General features: G+C 45.2%; 1 protein-coding gene across 1 annotated transcript in view; it reads left to right on the top strand.

Moving 5' to 3' along the window:
- The window catches only part of BCAR3 (breast cancer anti-estrogen resistance 3), a 281,941-nt gene that overhangs the window by 402 nt on the left and 266,091 nt on the right, over positions 1 to 15,448 (top strand). Inside the window, exon 2 of the mRNA XM_011940002.1 lies at positions 1,280 to 1,437. The gene's annotated coding sequence lies outside the window, so the exon portion shown is untranslated. The remainder of the gene's footprint in view (positions 1 to 1,279; positions 1,438 to 15,448) is intronic.

Below are 15,448 nucleotides of genomic sequence, written 5' to 3'. Positions count from 1 at the left end.
CCTGCGGCGGCGAGCGCCAGCCGCGGCGACGTCTGTGTGCGTGCTTGTGCGTGTTTATTTGCGCGGGGTTCGGAAAAATGGGGTTTGGGTTGCATTTCGCTCCCCACAGACCCAGAGCCGAATTTCTGAGGTATCCGGGCTCTGGTAGACTGAGGGGGGCGACGCGCCCCGCGCCGCAGCATCCTCCGACAGCTCGTCTTGCCGCCAGCACCTGCCTCCAAGGACGCCGCGCAGCCGCCCCGAGCCCGCGCGCCCGGGGCCCGCGACTGCGTGGGCGGAAGCTGAGAGGGTGCCAACACGCGTGGGAGCGCTGGGAGCATGCGTGTGCGGGTGCATGTGGCCGGAGGGCGCGCGCTCGAGCGCGGCCGCCAGGTTTTCCCAGTGGCTGGGACGGCAGAGGGCCTGGCACCGCTGCCCGGAAGGGTGCGGTCGCCCCGAATCTGAGAGGCGGATGGGTGGGGGCCTGCAGGTCTCCAGTGCCCGCAGTGATCCCCATCCGCAAGACCCCGAAGTCCTTTGAAATAGACTTTCAAAGCCGCGTGGTTGCTCTGCTACTGCCGCGGCGAGACCGAACGCCCAGCTCCCGCTCCTATTAGCTCGCCGCAGCCCCAGCCCCGCCTACGGAAGATTCGCAGGGCGGCCGCTGGGCGCGCTCTCCCGGCTTGGCCACAGCTTGCTTCCGCACCAAACCCGCCAGCCGCGGCCCACTCTGTGCTCCACCGGTACCCGACCCTGCCCAGCATCGCCAGGTCTCAATGCGGAATAGTTTCTGGCAGAGTTCAAAGAGGGAAAGGGAACACCCGGGAAAAGTCTAGTGTGGTAGGGATTTTACGGTCTTATTTAACCCCAAGACAAAGCTATGAGGCGGGTACATACCACTGTCCCCTTTACAATATAAAGAAGGGAAACTGCAGCTAAGAGAGGTTGAAAAACTTGGGTAAGGACACCCAGCTAGTGAGGGTGGAGAACTGTGATGAATCTGATATTTTGTTATGTTTGCAAACTAACGTGGTAGCTTTCACGGTTTCGTGAATGCTGACAGAACACACCAGACTTCTGAGTCAGAGATAAAAGACTATTACAGCAGAAGCAATAGCCAGAGTGTCAGCCACCATGTTTGAGTTGGCTCTCTGGACCCCAATCCTCACAGGAACGAAGCACACGGGCCCAGATGCATGCTTACACACAAGATGGGTTGCATTACAGAAGAGGAATGCTGAGCTTGGGGAACCCACCATGCTATAGTGAGCAGTAAGCAAGGCTGCTCTTTGTTCCATAGGGAGACATTACCTCATCCCTCAAGATTGCTCGCTACAAACACAACGCCGAGAAATGGCCCAAGAAATGGCCCAAGTAAAGCGTGATCAGGGTCTTGCATTCTTGGCACATCTAGCAAGAACGTGCAAGGATGCCGATTGTGAATCGCTTCTCCAAACAGTAAGTGGCAGAGCCCTGATTGGTGCCAGGCCTATTTAATTCTACTCTAATGTAAACAAAGTTTCTTGACAACATGGTAGATGTGTATATATATATATATATATATACACACATACACATATATATATAATTGTTATGCCCCTTTAATGAAATAAATGTCTTCACATTGCGTGCAGGGAGAATTCTCACATGGAAAAAATAAGCCCTTAAAATGAAATATGGCTTTAAATTGTATTTATTTGAGCAAATCTTTTTTGAATTCTGAAATATGCTAGGCACTGGTGGCATCTCAGGGTCTCCACTGGTCCTAGGAGTTGCTCACAGCCCAAATGGGAGAAGAGATGCTCTGTATGCCTGTGGGAAAACCATACGGAGGAATTCTGCCTGGGGTATTGGAGCCAGATCTCAAATGATGAGGAGCCATTGATGCGATTAAATGACAATTGAGACACATACATAAAAATTCTGGAAAGGGAGAATTGGGAAAGAAACAATGTACTAAGGAAAGATGTGTATGTGTTTAATTCCACTTAATGAATCGAACGAATAATTTTAGATATTCCACTAGATGAGACCAAAAAAAATTCTATATCATGGAAAATATTAGAGATACAGTGTTAGCAGAGAGTGTGGGAAAGCCAGGCTTTCCATGTGCAGCCTCCTGTGAGCTATCAAGGTTGTACTTTTTATGCCCTGCAATTAGAAGACTGGGGCCAGGTGCAGTGGCTCACACCTGTAATTCCAGCATTTCAGGAGGCTGAGGCGGGAGGATCACTTGAGGCCAGGAGCTTGAGGTTACAGTGAGCTATCATTGCGCCACTGCACTCCAGCCTGGGTGACAGAGTGAGACCCCATCTCCAAAAAAAAAAAAAAAGAAAAAAAAAGTCACAGCCGAACAAGGTCAGGTGTGTGGTGGTTTTCTGAACAATTAACTTAAGCAGTTTATAGGTAGCAATGCTAGCATGTAAGAAAAATGAAAAGAGTGTTTCGTTGCCATCTGGGGAGAAAGATTCAGTGGGTTTTGTCTTCCTCTTTTCTAATCTGGCTGAATTTTCTCAGGCTGTATGTATAGTAAACAGCCATGATACAACCTGAGCCAGGAATTCCCGCAAGTGAGAAAGCAACCTCTTCCTGCCAACAGAGGGAGTCAAAGCATGGGTTATAGCCACCTTCAATTGGGCTGATTTCTGCACATCTGCAGTTTGAGTTCACTGGACAGCAAAGCCCTAAATTAAATACGACTTCATTTTTTAAATTTTTTTATTTTTTTCATTTTTATTTTTATTTTGAGAGAGTCTCACTCTGTCACCCAGGCTGGAGTGCGATGGCGTGATCTCGGCTCACTGCAACCTCCACTTCCCGAGTTCAAGTGATTCTCCTGCCTCAGCCTCCTTAGTAGCCGGGATTACAGGCATGTGCCACCACATCCGGCTAATTTTTGTATTTTTAGTATAGACGGGGTTTCACCGTGTTGTCCAAGTGGGTCTTGAACTCCTGACCTTGTGACCTGCCTGCCTCAGCCTCCCAAAGTGAGGTGTGAGCCACTGTGCCCGGCCAGCAGAATTATTTTTAAGTTACTGCGATTTCGGCCTTCCCAGAAGCTCTGGAAATCGACTATACTTCTACTGTATATATTTTCACTAGCTTTGCTTTACTCCAGAGGGATAAGGTTGCTGCAGTACCAGTTTTGTTCAATTCAATGAGTAGGGACAATACAGTTAGGCCTACTGTGGGAATAAAGTGAAAGTTTAAGACATAATTCCTACCTTCAAGGACACTGCAAATTTCCTAGGAGAAATATGATTTATGAATATGAAGCAATAAGCAAATGAAGCAAGGTAGCATGTGAAAAAGTGGCATAATGTGATTGGGCATTCCTACCAGTAAAAATTTTTTGAGTTTGGACCCCCAAGGAACAAGGATGCTCTATTGTACTAATTATAAAACATATCTAAAAATGAATTTTTAAAGGGTGAGATTTAAAAAAAAAACAACAAAAAAACTGTGGTAGTAGGGGTTAAGAGTACAGCCTGTGGAGTCAGGACCCTGTCGTTCAAATCTTGGTTCTGCGTTTATTTGCAGGACATGATCCTTCTCTGCCTGAAAAATTATAAAATTGTTATGAGAATTGCAGTAGTTAATCCTCTCAAGGATTTATCTCAGTCCTGGTGTAACAAATATTTGCTATTATTTTAGTAAGCAGCTCTTAATAAAGAAATCCCACATCCTGCAGAAACAAAGGACAGTACAGATACAGCATCAGCTAAATTTGTTGCAACCGGAGGGACATTCTACAGCTCCCTACCCAACTCCTACTCAGCTGTACATTTCATTTCTGTTACCAAACAGAACACTTAGCTTCTTAGACTGAAGACATCTCCCTCAGCTTCAATTCCTCACAGTTCTCTGTTCAAGAACCTTAGGCACATTTTTATTTTCATTTGCCCTACCCACCACATGGTTTCCCAAAACAAGGGTACCATCCACCCTTAAGGACTTGTGAAGACTCATTTCTTGTTAGATCAAATCTACTCACAACGTTGAAATGAAGGCCTTTTTCATCCTAAAATCTACTCACAACTTTGAAATGAAGGCCTTTTTCATCCTCAAATATCTTAGTGCTGAATGTGATTATTGAGCCAGGCCAATAGCCAAACCACATTAGATGGCCAGGCAGGAATAGGGGAAGGAAAAGAAAATTTTCCAGGATGAAGAAAAACAGAACATCAAGACAAAAATGAGAGTTGAATGGGTCCTTATGGAAGTATAGTTTGGGGTGATGGAAGATGTGTCAATAGATGAGGTTGGGAAGGTAGGATCCAGGCCAGATACAGCAAAAGGGGTAGGGGCAGACTTGATTCAGGATAAGGAATGTGGCAATGGGAAAGGCATTTGGCATGAGAAAGGCTGTGTTTAGAGTGATTACTATAGGAGGGAATGTGCAGGCAGAATGGAATGGGGCCAGAGGGTCAGGGAGACTACTGCATCCTATTTAATTTGTATGATTTCTTCATCTCTTCAGCAAGCTGTCTGAGGGTCTAGTTGTAGTGACCTTGGGGCATACAAAGATGAAAAACACATGTGCTTGGCTTATAAGCCTTATAGAAAGGATGATAGGCCAGGTGTGGTAGCTCATGGCTGTAATCCTAGCACTTGGGGAGGCTGAGGTGGGTGGATTACCTGAGCTCAGGAGTTCAAGACCAACCTGGCCAACATGGTGAAACCCCGTCTTTACTAAAAATACAAAAATTACCCAGGTGTAGTGGCACGTGCCTGTAATCCCAGCTACTCGAGAGGCTGAGACAGGAGAACCGCTTGAACCTGGGAGGCAGAGGTTGCAGTGAGCCAAGATCACAGCATTTGCATTCCAGCCTGGGCAACAGAGTGAGACTCCATCTCCAGAAGAAGGAAAAAAAAAAAGAAAAAGAAAGGATGACAGTTACACAAACAGCTGTGATGTAAAGTAAAAAGGTCTTTAAGTGAGGTGCAGGTGTGGTGATACGGGACTTCAGGGAAGAGAGAGATTACATTCTGAGAGGGAATTAAACAGGGAGGCTGCATTTGAAATGGGCTAGCTAATCTAGGACTGACTTGCATACAAGGAATGCTGTGGCTAGGGCGCAGGGGTAGAAACCGGGCGCAGGGGTAGAAACCAGACTCAGGGGTTATGAGGAAGAAGATAGGACAAGACTGGGAAAATAATGGAGGCTGAGCAGTTCAGTGCACAGTGTTTAAAAGGGTGCCGCAAACTTTGTCTTGGTTGCAGCAGATGCCGGTAAAGAAGGTAATTGGGATTCGGAGTACTGATGACAAAGGCATGGTTCTGTGCCATCAGCCTGTTCACAAGAGGACAAGAATCATAGCTAAGGATAAAGGGAACATGATCTGGCCCTGACAGGGGAAGGCTTGGGAGGCTGACTGAAAGACTTAGACAGTAGGGTGGTATTCAGAGAAGAGGTCTAGTCATGAAGGAAAACTGAGGCAGATGCAGGTATATCGTGTCTAAGGCAGGCAGCACCACCAGTTCCAGATCTCATGGCTGGTTGCCTAGGGCTGCTGACCAGGCTTCCAAGCCTAGCAGGGCTCAGGAAGGATGTAGGAGTATCTTGTAAGTGGCAGTTACCTGTCTGCTGTTGAGATGGCTAAACAAAGGCTGAGCCTTACTTGGGTCTTCAAGGCTGGTCGAGCTTGTCCCTGCACAAACAAAAGACCACATTCATTCATTTAAGCATTAAGACTAGCCAGGCTCTCCACAAGTCTCTTGGGACACTTTGGTGAAGAAGACAAATGCTGTCATTGCTGCCATGGACCTTGTAATCTTGAGCAAAGTCAGACACAGAGTATGGATAAGTATAGGAAATGGGATGAGTATAGGAAATGGGCTTGACTTAAGAGATACAGCTGAGAAAATCAGTGGGGCAGAGATCCGGAAGCGCTTTAGATGCAAAGCTAAGGAGCCTGGGGTTGAGCAGCCCCATGTCACCTCCTCCGAGAATTTTCCCAGACATTCTTCTACAGCCTAGTCTCCTGGTGATGGGGAGGGCCTCCTGGGTTCCCAAAGTACTTTCAAAGCTCTATAATTTTTTGTGTGATTTTCTGTCTCTTCTCCCAGACAATAAGCATCTTGGGGGAGTGGGAGGAAGGTGGGGGGAACACGTCTTCTTTTTCTTTATCTTTGTAACCTCAGTCCCTAGCATTGTGGCTAGCTCACAACAAGCAGCTTTGGATATTGACTGAACAAATGAATGAGTCCTGTAGGCAATAAGGAAGCTACTTGACTATGTGCCTAACTTATCTTCTGCATTAGACCAGAAGCTCTTGAAAGCTAAACATCCATGCTTTCTAGCTGTTTTGTAATTCTCCCCAAGGCTTAGCAGAATGCCCTGTACACAGTGGACACTCCATAAATGTTGCCTGAATGCCTTTGTGGAAGTAGAAGTTGATCTTCGGTGTCCTAATTCCTGCTTTCAGTGACCCAGTTTGGGGAGTAGGTCTTAAATTTCTTCCCCTCAGAATGACATCTCTGCCTTTTAAGTTCTCAACAAATTAGCAGGATGACTTCTTTTGGTAAGCGTATTTGGGAGGAAAGGCATTCTGAGCCCCACTCCTGGGCCTCACAACAAATAACCATCTATTAAAGCTTAGTGAATCTTAATTGTTTAGCTGTTGAAAATAATAATGAAGTAATAACACATCATACCAGGCACTTTTCTGGGTTCTTCATGTATATCGGACCTCACTTAATTTTCATAACAACCCTCTAAGATAGCAGGATCATTGCACCATTCCCAGATAGGAAGGCAGACCACAAGGAAAGCAGCAGGATTGAATCCAGGCGCCTGTCCCCAAGTTCACATATACCCTGGACTGCAGCAGTTTCTCCTAGAAAAGAAATCAGGAGAGGATCAGCAAGCAACTGGGAGCAGACTTGTTAGACTAGTGGTCTTCAAACTCTACCATGCTCTAGAATCCTGATGCTCAGGATGCACCCTGAAGCCAGTTAAATCAGAATTTCTGGGGATGGGACCCCGGCGTCAGCACTTTTTTTTAAAACTCCCTAGGTGATTCTCATATGTAGCCAAATTTGAAAATAATGCCCTCTGCCCTTCTTGCAAAAATGCTGACCGTGAACCAGGAGCATCAGCTTGATCTGGAAGCAGATTAGAAGTGCAGGTTCTCGGGCCCCACCCTAGACCTGCTGAATCAAATCTGTATTTTACTAAGATCCCCTATGTGACTCATTTGCACTAATGTTTAAGATGCACTGGTTTAGGGCTTAGGTATTCGAGCTCTCATTATTTTACTTGGGTGTCAGTTATTAGCATGAATTTAAATCCTTAATAAGCAAATCTCAGAACTCCATCAAAAAGCTCAGAATCAATCTGATATATTGGCCCAAAAAAATTACTTCAGAGGAAACTAAACCTTTTACTTCTCATTGTGTGAGGGAAGTGAGGAAGAAAAGTTATATCGCTAATGGTGTCTAACAGAATATAGATTCAATCCAATCTAGAAGAGGCAGATAAGTAACTCCTGGCTGCCTTCCTTCTTCTGAGTCAGAAGGATCAGGCCTACGACCTCAGGCGATGACCATACTTGAGTACCAAGCTGATTGATAAAGAAAATCCTCCAACCAGAGGTATCTAAGCTTTCACAACTTCTGCTGTTTCCCCAAGATATGTTCCTGTTATAGACCCATAGATGACACTAGCAATCCTTGTCCCAATTGACATCTTGTTATTTGTCATTCAGCTTTCTGAATCTAACTAGATACATTGCCCACTTTTTAGTTTAGTTTAATTTAGTTTTTTTCTTTTCTTTTTTTTTCTTTTTTTTCTTTTTTTTTTTTTTTTTTGAGACTGAGTTTCACTCTTTTTGCCCGGGCTGGAGTGCAGTGGCACAGTCTCAGCTCCCTGCAACCTCCACGATTCAAGCTATTCTCCCACCTCCGCCTCCCAAGCAGCTGGGATTATAGGCACACACCACCATGCCCGGGTAATTTTATGTTTTTAGTAGAGACAGGGTTTTACCATGTTGGCCTGGCTGGTCTCAAACTCCTGAGCTCAGGCGATCCACCTGCCTTGGCCTCCCAAAGTGCTGGGATTACAGCTGTGAGCCACCACGCCTGGCACTTTTTAATTTCTATTTGCCATTGCTTTTGTTTATTTATAACTAAATAACTGAAATTTGGAACTAGACTCAGAATGTATCCCAGTTCATCTGAAGAACATGGAGGTCCACTGGGATGCTCCATGTTTCACTATTTCACTTTTTAGTCTTTGCCCACTTTTCCTTGAAATGATCCATTCTGTACATTTTATTATATCTCAAGACATCAGGTAGATAGTCACAACCAGTAGCAAATACACTGGCTGAAATTGCCCTCCTTGCTCGGAATGTCTGCCCTTGAATGCAAATTATTTACTTCTGGATCCCTGACGGTCTAATTGTATAATTGCAAATTCATTTGTAGAATGGTAAGATCAGCATCCCTTTTTTTCTCAGATCTTCAGTAGTAGACTAAATGACCAGAAAAGGGAGGGCTACTTAGTGTCAAGTTTTTCAACACTAGTAATGGAGAGGTGCTATGGTTTGGATAGAGTTAGTTTGTTCCCACCAAAACGCATGTTGATATTTGATCCCCAGTGTGGCAATGTTGGAGGTCAGACCTAGTGGGGGGTATTTGGGTAATGAGGCTGGATCCTTTATGAATGGCTTGGTGTTATTCTCATAGTAGTACATGAGTTCTCACTGTTGCTAGACTGGATTACTTCTCATGGATATGGATTGGTTCCCATGGATTGGGCTGTAATAAAGATAGGATGCTCCTCAGCTTTTTCTCCCTCTTCACACATGTCCACTTCCCTTTTGATCTCCTTTGCCATGTTGTGATGCAGCACAAAAGCCCTTGTGAGAAGCAGGGCCATGCCCTTGAACTGCTCAGCCTACAGAACTGTGAGCTAAGCAAATCTCTTTTCTTTATAAATTACCCAGTCTCTAGTATTCTTTTATAGCAATACAAAACAGACTAAGGCCAGGAGCATAAAGAGAGAAAGAGAGGGGCCATCCCTTCCCCCGTTTCTCTGGATGATCTTACTTGCTAGCCAAGGGTTTATCATTTCTAAGCCTGTGGCAAACAATAATGATACATGGAAAGACCCTGTAGATACTGTCCTAACAGAGTCCATGCTAGAGCCTTGAACATGACTCATGTGGGTATTAAATGGATGGATGGATCAATTAATTCTTCAGGTACATTTATGACTGGGGCTGATACTGAGCTCATAGGTACTAACATGGAGTAAGGACCAGAGCCCATTCCCATTGAGCAGGCTACCCACCACTCTGCTGGGCTGGTACCCACACTGTACCACTCATTACAGATGGGACCTAGAATGTAAGAATGTGACTCCATGTTGCAAGCCAGAAAACAAAGAAATGTTTAAAACCCAACCCGATATGGCTTACTTATAGGACTTATAGGACTTATTTTTAGGTTAGAAGGAGAGAAGTGGAGCCTGATTGGCTAGGAATCTTGAAGGGGTGGGACCTAGCAGTCTCTGAGCTGCAACAAGACGAATCTTGGAGCAGGAATAAGAATTTAAAGTAAGTCGAACTGAGAATGGATTAATATGGCTCTCCAGCAAATCTGGAGGCAAAATTTGGAAGCAACAGAGAAGTAAAAAGGAAGGAGAGACCAGGAACAGGAGCTGAGTGGGTAGAAGCTCAATGAAGTTTGGGGAAATGAAGAGGGAGCAAGAAGAAAGAAGGTGCATCAATTACATTTAGCTAAGTGAATGAAATGCAGAAAACACAAAACAGAGCAACTGAGGCTTAAATGAACTGGAGCTTTATTCTATATTAGGTAACTGTATTAGTCCATTCTCACATTGCTATAAAGACATACCTCAGACTGGGTAATTTATTTATTTTTTATTTTTATTTTTTATTTTTTTGAGACGGAGTCTTGCTTTGTCACCTGGGCTGGAGTGCAATGGCGCAATCTCAGCTCAGTGCAACCTCTGCCTCCTGGGTTCAAGTGATTCTCCTGCCTCAACCTCCCAAGTAGCTGGGATTACTGATGCTGTCACGTGTGTCCATGTGAAGAGACCACCAAACAGGCTTTGTGTGAGCAATAAAGCTTTTTAATCACCTGGGTGTAGGCGGGCTGAGTCCAAAAAGAGAGTCAGCGAAGGGAGATGGGGTGGGGCCATTTTATAGGATTTGGGTGGGTAGTGGAAAATTACAGTCAAAGGGAGTTTTTCTCTTGTAGGCAGGGGTGGGGGTCACAAGCAGGTGCTCAGTGGGGGAGTTTCTGGGCCAGGAGAAGGAATTTCACAAGGTTAATCACTCAGTTAAGGTGGGGCAGGAACAAATGACAATGGTGGAATGTCATCAGTTAAGGCAGGAACTGGCCATTTTCACTTATGTTGTGATTCTTCAGTTACTTCAGGCCATCTGGATGTATACATGCAGGCTTGGGCTCAGAGGCCTGACATTTCTGTCTTCTTATGTTAATAAGAAAGATAAAATGAAATAGTGGTCAAGTGTTGGGTCAGTGAAAATTTTGGGGGGTGGTATGGAGAGATAATGGGTGATGTTTCTGCTTCAAGAGGGATTAGGGGTGGTGTGGCAACCTACAGTGGGAGAGATTAAGGTTGTTAGAAGGAGCATTTGTCATATAGAATGATTGGTGATGACCTGGATGCAGTTTTGTATGAATTGAAAAACTAAATGGAAGACATGGGGTCCAAATAAGAGAAGGAGAAAAACAGGTATTAAAGGACTAAGAATTGAGAGGACCCAGTACATCTAATTAGAGAGTGCCCAAGGGAGTTCAGCATAATTACTTTTTTGGTTGGCAAGTTTTTAGGCTGTATCCAAGTTTTGGGGATGCAGTTCAAGTTGGGCTGGTGTCTGGAATGAGACTGGGGCCTAATAAAAAGGAGAGTCCATACAGGAGCTTAAATGGGCTGTACCCTGCAGCATCTTGAGGACAGGCTCTAATTTTGAGAAGGGCAAGAGGTAAAAGTACTGTCCAGTCCTTTTTAAGTGGGAGGCTGAGCTTGGTGAGATGTGTCTTTAAAAGACTATTAGTCCATTTTACCTTTCCTGAAGATTGAGGATGGTAAGGGGTACGAAGGTTCCACTGAATACCAAGAGCCTGAGAAACTGCTTGGGTGATTTGACTAATAAGGGCCAGTCCGTTATCAGACTGTATAGAGGTGGGAAGGCCAAACTGAGGAATTATGTCTGACAGAAGGGAAGAAATGACTGTGGTGGCCTTCTCAGACCCTGTGGGAAAGGCCTCTACCCATCCAGTGAAAGTGTCTACCTAGACCAAGAGGTATTTTGGTTTCCTGACTTGGGGCATGTGAGTAAAGTCAATTTGCCAGTCCTGGGCAGGGACAAATCCCCGAGCTTGATGTGTAGGGAAGGGAGGGGACCTGAACAATCCCTGAGGAATAGAATAGGACATGGAACACTGGGAAGTGATTTCCTTGAGGACAGATTTCCACAATAGAAAGGAAATGAGAGGTTCTAAGAGTCGGGCTAGCAGCTTGTAACCTACATGGAAGAGGTTATGAAATAACAACACAATAGAATGGGCCTGTGAGGCTGGAAGGAGATATTTTCCTTGGTCCAGGAATCATTTGCCTTGTGTGGGAAGAGATTGATAGGTGGAAGTTTCAGTGGGAGAGTAGGTGGGAGTGACCGAAGAGGAGGAAAAAACTGGCCATGAGGGACAGAAGTTGGAATGCTAAGCTGCTTCTATAGCTACCTTATCAGCATAAGCGTTGCCCTGAGTGATGGGATCTGATGCCTTTTGATGGCCCTTGTAGTGAATGACTCCAGCTTCCTTTGGAAGTAAAGTGGCCTTGAGAAGAGTTTTTATTAAAGAGGTGTTAATGATGGAGGACCCTTGAATAGTGAGGAAACCTCTTTCAGCCCATATAACAGCATGGTGGTGTAGGATATGGAAGGCATATTTAGAGTCAGTATAAATATTGACGTGTAGTCCCTTTGCAAGAGTGAGGGCCTGAGTTAAGGCGGTGAATTCAGCTTTCTGAGAGGTAGTGGGAGGGGAGCAGAGTGGTAGCCTCAATGATAGATGTGGAAGATATTATAGCATAGCCTGCCTTTGCTGGTGAGTGGCGATTAGGCCTGGTGGAACTGCCATCAATAAACCAAGTGTGATCAGGGTGAGGAACAGGAAAGAAATATGGGGAGATGGAGTGAATGTCAGGTGGATCAGAGAGGTAGTCATGGAGGTCAGGTGTGGTATCAGGAATAATGTGGAAGGCCAGATTGAAGTCCGGGCCAGGAACAATGGTAATTGTGGGAGACACAACAAAGAGTGAGTTTAGCCAAAGGAGCTGGAGGGCAGAAAGTATATGTGTCAGATGTGAGGAAGAAAATAGATTTTGGAAGTTATGAGAACTGTAGAGAGTGAGTTGAGCATAGTTTGTGATTTTGAGGGCCTCTAAAAGTATTAAAGCAGTGGCAGCCACCACATGCAGACGTGACGGCTAGGCTGAAAGATTAAGGTCAAGTTGTTTGGACAGAAAGGCTACAGGGCACAGTCCTGGCTCTTGGGTAAGAATTCTAACCACACAGCCCTGCACTTTAGCTGTATGTAATGAAAAAGGTTGGGGTGAGTTAGGGAGAGCTAGTGTGGGAGCAGCTTTTAGGGCTGTTTTTAAGGAATGGAAAGAGGAATAGGGAAAGGACTTAGGATCCATGGGGTCAGCTAGGTTTATCTAGAATAGAATAATCGGTTGTGGAGGGAGGTATTGAGGGATAGGAGAGTATATGGGTTTGACACCATGGGGTGGATAGGCAAGACAATTTAGTTGATAAAAGCACAGATCCTGAAATAACCTGTAAGACTTGTCCGGTTTTTTGACGGGTAAAATGGGGGAATTGTAAGGAGAGTTTATAGGTTTTAAAAGGCCATGCTGTAACAGGCAAGTGATAACAGGCTTTAATCCTTTTAAAGCATGCTGTGGGATGGGATATTGGCATTTAGTGGGGTAAGGGTGATGTTGCGGGAAGTCAGAGAACCTGAACGGAGGGATCAGCTGAAGCCATGGCAGAAGAACATAAATTGTGAAGATTTCATGGGCATTTGTTAGTTCCCCAAATTAATACTTTTATAATTTCTTATGCCTGTCTTTACTGCGATCTCTGAACATAAATTGTGAAGACTTCATGGACATTTATCACTTCCCCAATCAATACTTATAATTTCCTATGCCTGTCTTTATGTTAATCTCTTAATCCCGTCATCTTCATAAGCTGAGGATGCATGTTGCCTCAGGACCCTGTGATGATTGCGTTATCTATACAAATTGTTTGTAAAGCATGTGTGTTTGAACAATATGGAATCTGGGCACCTTGAAAAGAACAGGATAACAGCGATTTTCAGGGAACAAGGGAGATAATCATAAAGTCTGACTGCCTGCAGGGCTGGGCAGAACAGAGTCATATTTCTCTTCCTGCAAAAGTGAATAGGAGAAATATCACTGAATTCTTTTTCTCAGCAAGGAACATCCCTGGGAAAAGAATGCGTTCCCGGGGGAGGCCTCTAAAATGGCCACTCTGGGAGTGTCTGTCTTATGCAGTTGTAAATAAGGGATGAAATATGCCCTGGTCTCCTGCAGCGCCCCCAGGCTTGCTAGGATTAGGAAATTCCAGCCTGGCGAATTCTAGTCAGCCTGGTTCTCTGCTGTTGAACCCTGTTTCTTGTTAAGATGTTTATCAATGACAATGCGTGTACAGCAGGACATGGAACCTCATTAGTAATTCTAATTTCACCCTGGCCTTGTGATCTTGCTCTGCCCCCATTTGCCTTGTGATATTTTATTGCCTTTGAAGCATGTGATTTCTAAGACTCACACCCTATTCATACACTCCCTCCCCTTTGAACATTGCTAATAAAACCTTGCTGGTTTTGTGGCTCAGGTGGGCATCATGGGAGCTGTCAACATATGATGTCACCCCCAGAGACCCAGCTGTAAAATTTCTTTCTTTTGTACTCTTTCTCTTTGTCTCTCAGACCAGCCGACACTTAGGGAAAATAGAAAATAACCTATGTTGAAATATTGGGGGCTGGTTCCCCCGATAGGGTGATTAGGTTTTAATGGGATGGTAAGGGGTGCATCATCTGTCGCCAAGGAAGGAGTAGAGGTGTCCTATACTTGTGGATTAAGGTGGGGAGATACAAGGAGAGGATGTGAAGGAGGCTTTGAACTGGGGGAAAAGGTGGCAACAAGGTTTGGCTGTAGCCCAGGAATAGTCAGGAAAGCAAATAATTTAGTTAAAATGTCTTGACCTAATAAGGGAGCTGGACAGATGGGGATAACTAAAAGGGGGTGCATAAAAGAATGTTGTCCTAGTTGGCACCAGAGTTGGGGAGTTTTAAGAGGTTTAGAAACCTGGCCATCAATACCCACAACAGTTATGGAGGCAAGGGAAACAAGCCCTTGAAAGGAAGGTAATGTGGAGTGGGTAGCCTCCATATTGATTAAGAAGGGGATGGACTTACCCTCCACTGTAAGAGTTACCCAAAGCATCTGTGATGGTCCTGTAGGCTTCTGAGGTGATTGGGCAGTGTCAGTCTTCAGCCGCTAAGCCGAGAAGATCTGGGAAGGAGTCAGAGAGCCTTGGGCCAGAGTTCCAGGGGCTCTGGGAGTAGCTGCTGGGTTGGACAGTCCAATTTCCAGCGGGGTCCTGCACAGATGGGACATGGCTTAGGAGGAATCCTGGGCTGCAGGCATTCCTTGGTCCAGTGGCCAGATTTCCAGCACTTGAAGCAAGATCCTGGAGGAATGCCTGGCTGCTGCGGTTCAGGTGTTTGGAAGTTCTTGTGTGCTGGAGATGTGGCTGGGGTTTGTCTCACAGTGGAGGCAAGGAATTGCAACTTGGAAATACTTTGCTACTTGGCCGCCTCTACTCTATTATTGTACACCTTGAAGGCAAGGTTAAGTAAGTCCGGTTGTGGGGTTTGAGGGCCGGAATCTAATTTTTGGAGCTTTTTCTAATGTCGGGAGTAGGTTGGGTAATAAAATATATGTTGAGAATAAGACAGCCTTCTGGCCCTTCTGGGTCTATGGTGGTAAAGCATCTAAGGGTTGTTGCCAAATGGGCTGTGAACTGGGTTGAGTTTTTATATTCAATGAAAAAGAGCCTAAATGCTAACTGATTTGGGAGAGTTGGGATAAAGAAAAAGGAGCATTACCCTTGGCTATGCCTTCAGCTCCAGCCACTTCTTTAAGAGGAAATTGTTGGGCAAGTTGGGGAGGGCTAGTCGTGGAAAGAAACACTACACCAGACAGGGTATGAGGAGGGGGTGATAAAAGGATTATAGGGTAGGGGAGCAAAGGCTGAGGAAGAATTGGGACCTGACTCGGCCTGGCAAGGAACAGCCTGGGGAGGAGGGGAGAGGTCACTTACGTTGTGATTCTTCAGTTACTTCAGGCCATCTGGATGTATACATGCAGACTTGGGC

The sequence above is a fragment of the Colobus angolensis genome, unplaced genomic scaffold (assembly GCF_000951035.1).
Source record: "Colobus angolensis palliatus isolate OR3802 unplaced genomic scaffold, Cang.pa_1.0 Scaffold186, whole genome shotgun sequence".
Taxonomy (NCBI): Eukaryota; Metazoa; Chordata; class Mammalia; order Primates; family Cercopithecidae; genus Colobus; species Colobus angolensis.
The sequence above is the reverse complement of the archived record's forward strand: the minus strand, read 5'-3'. Positions and strand labels throughout refer to the sequence as shown.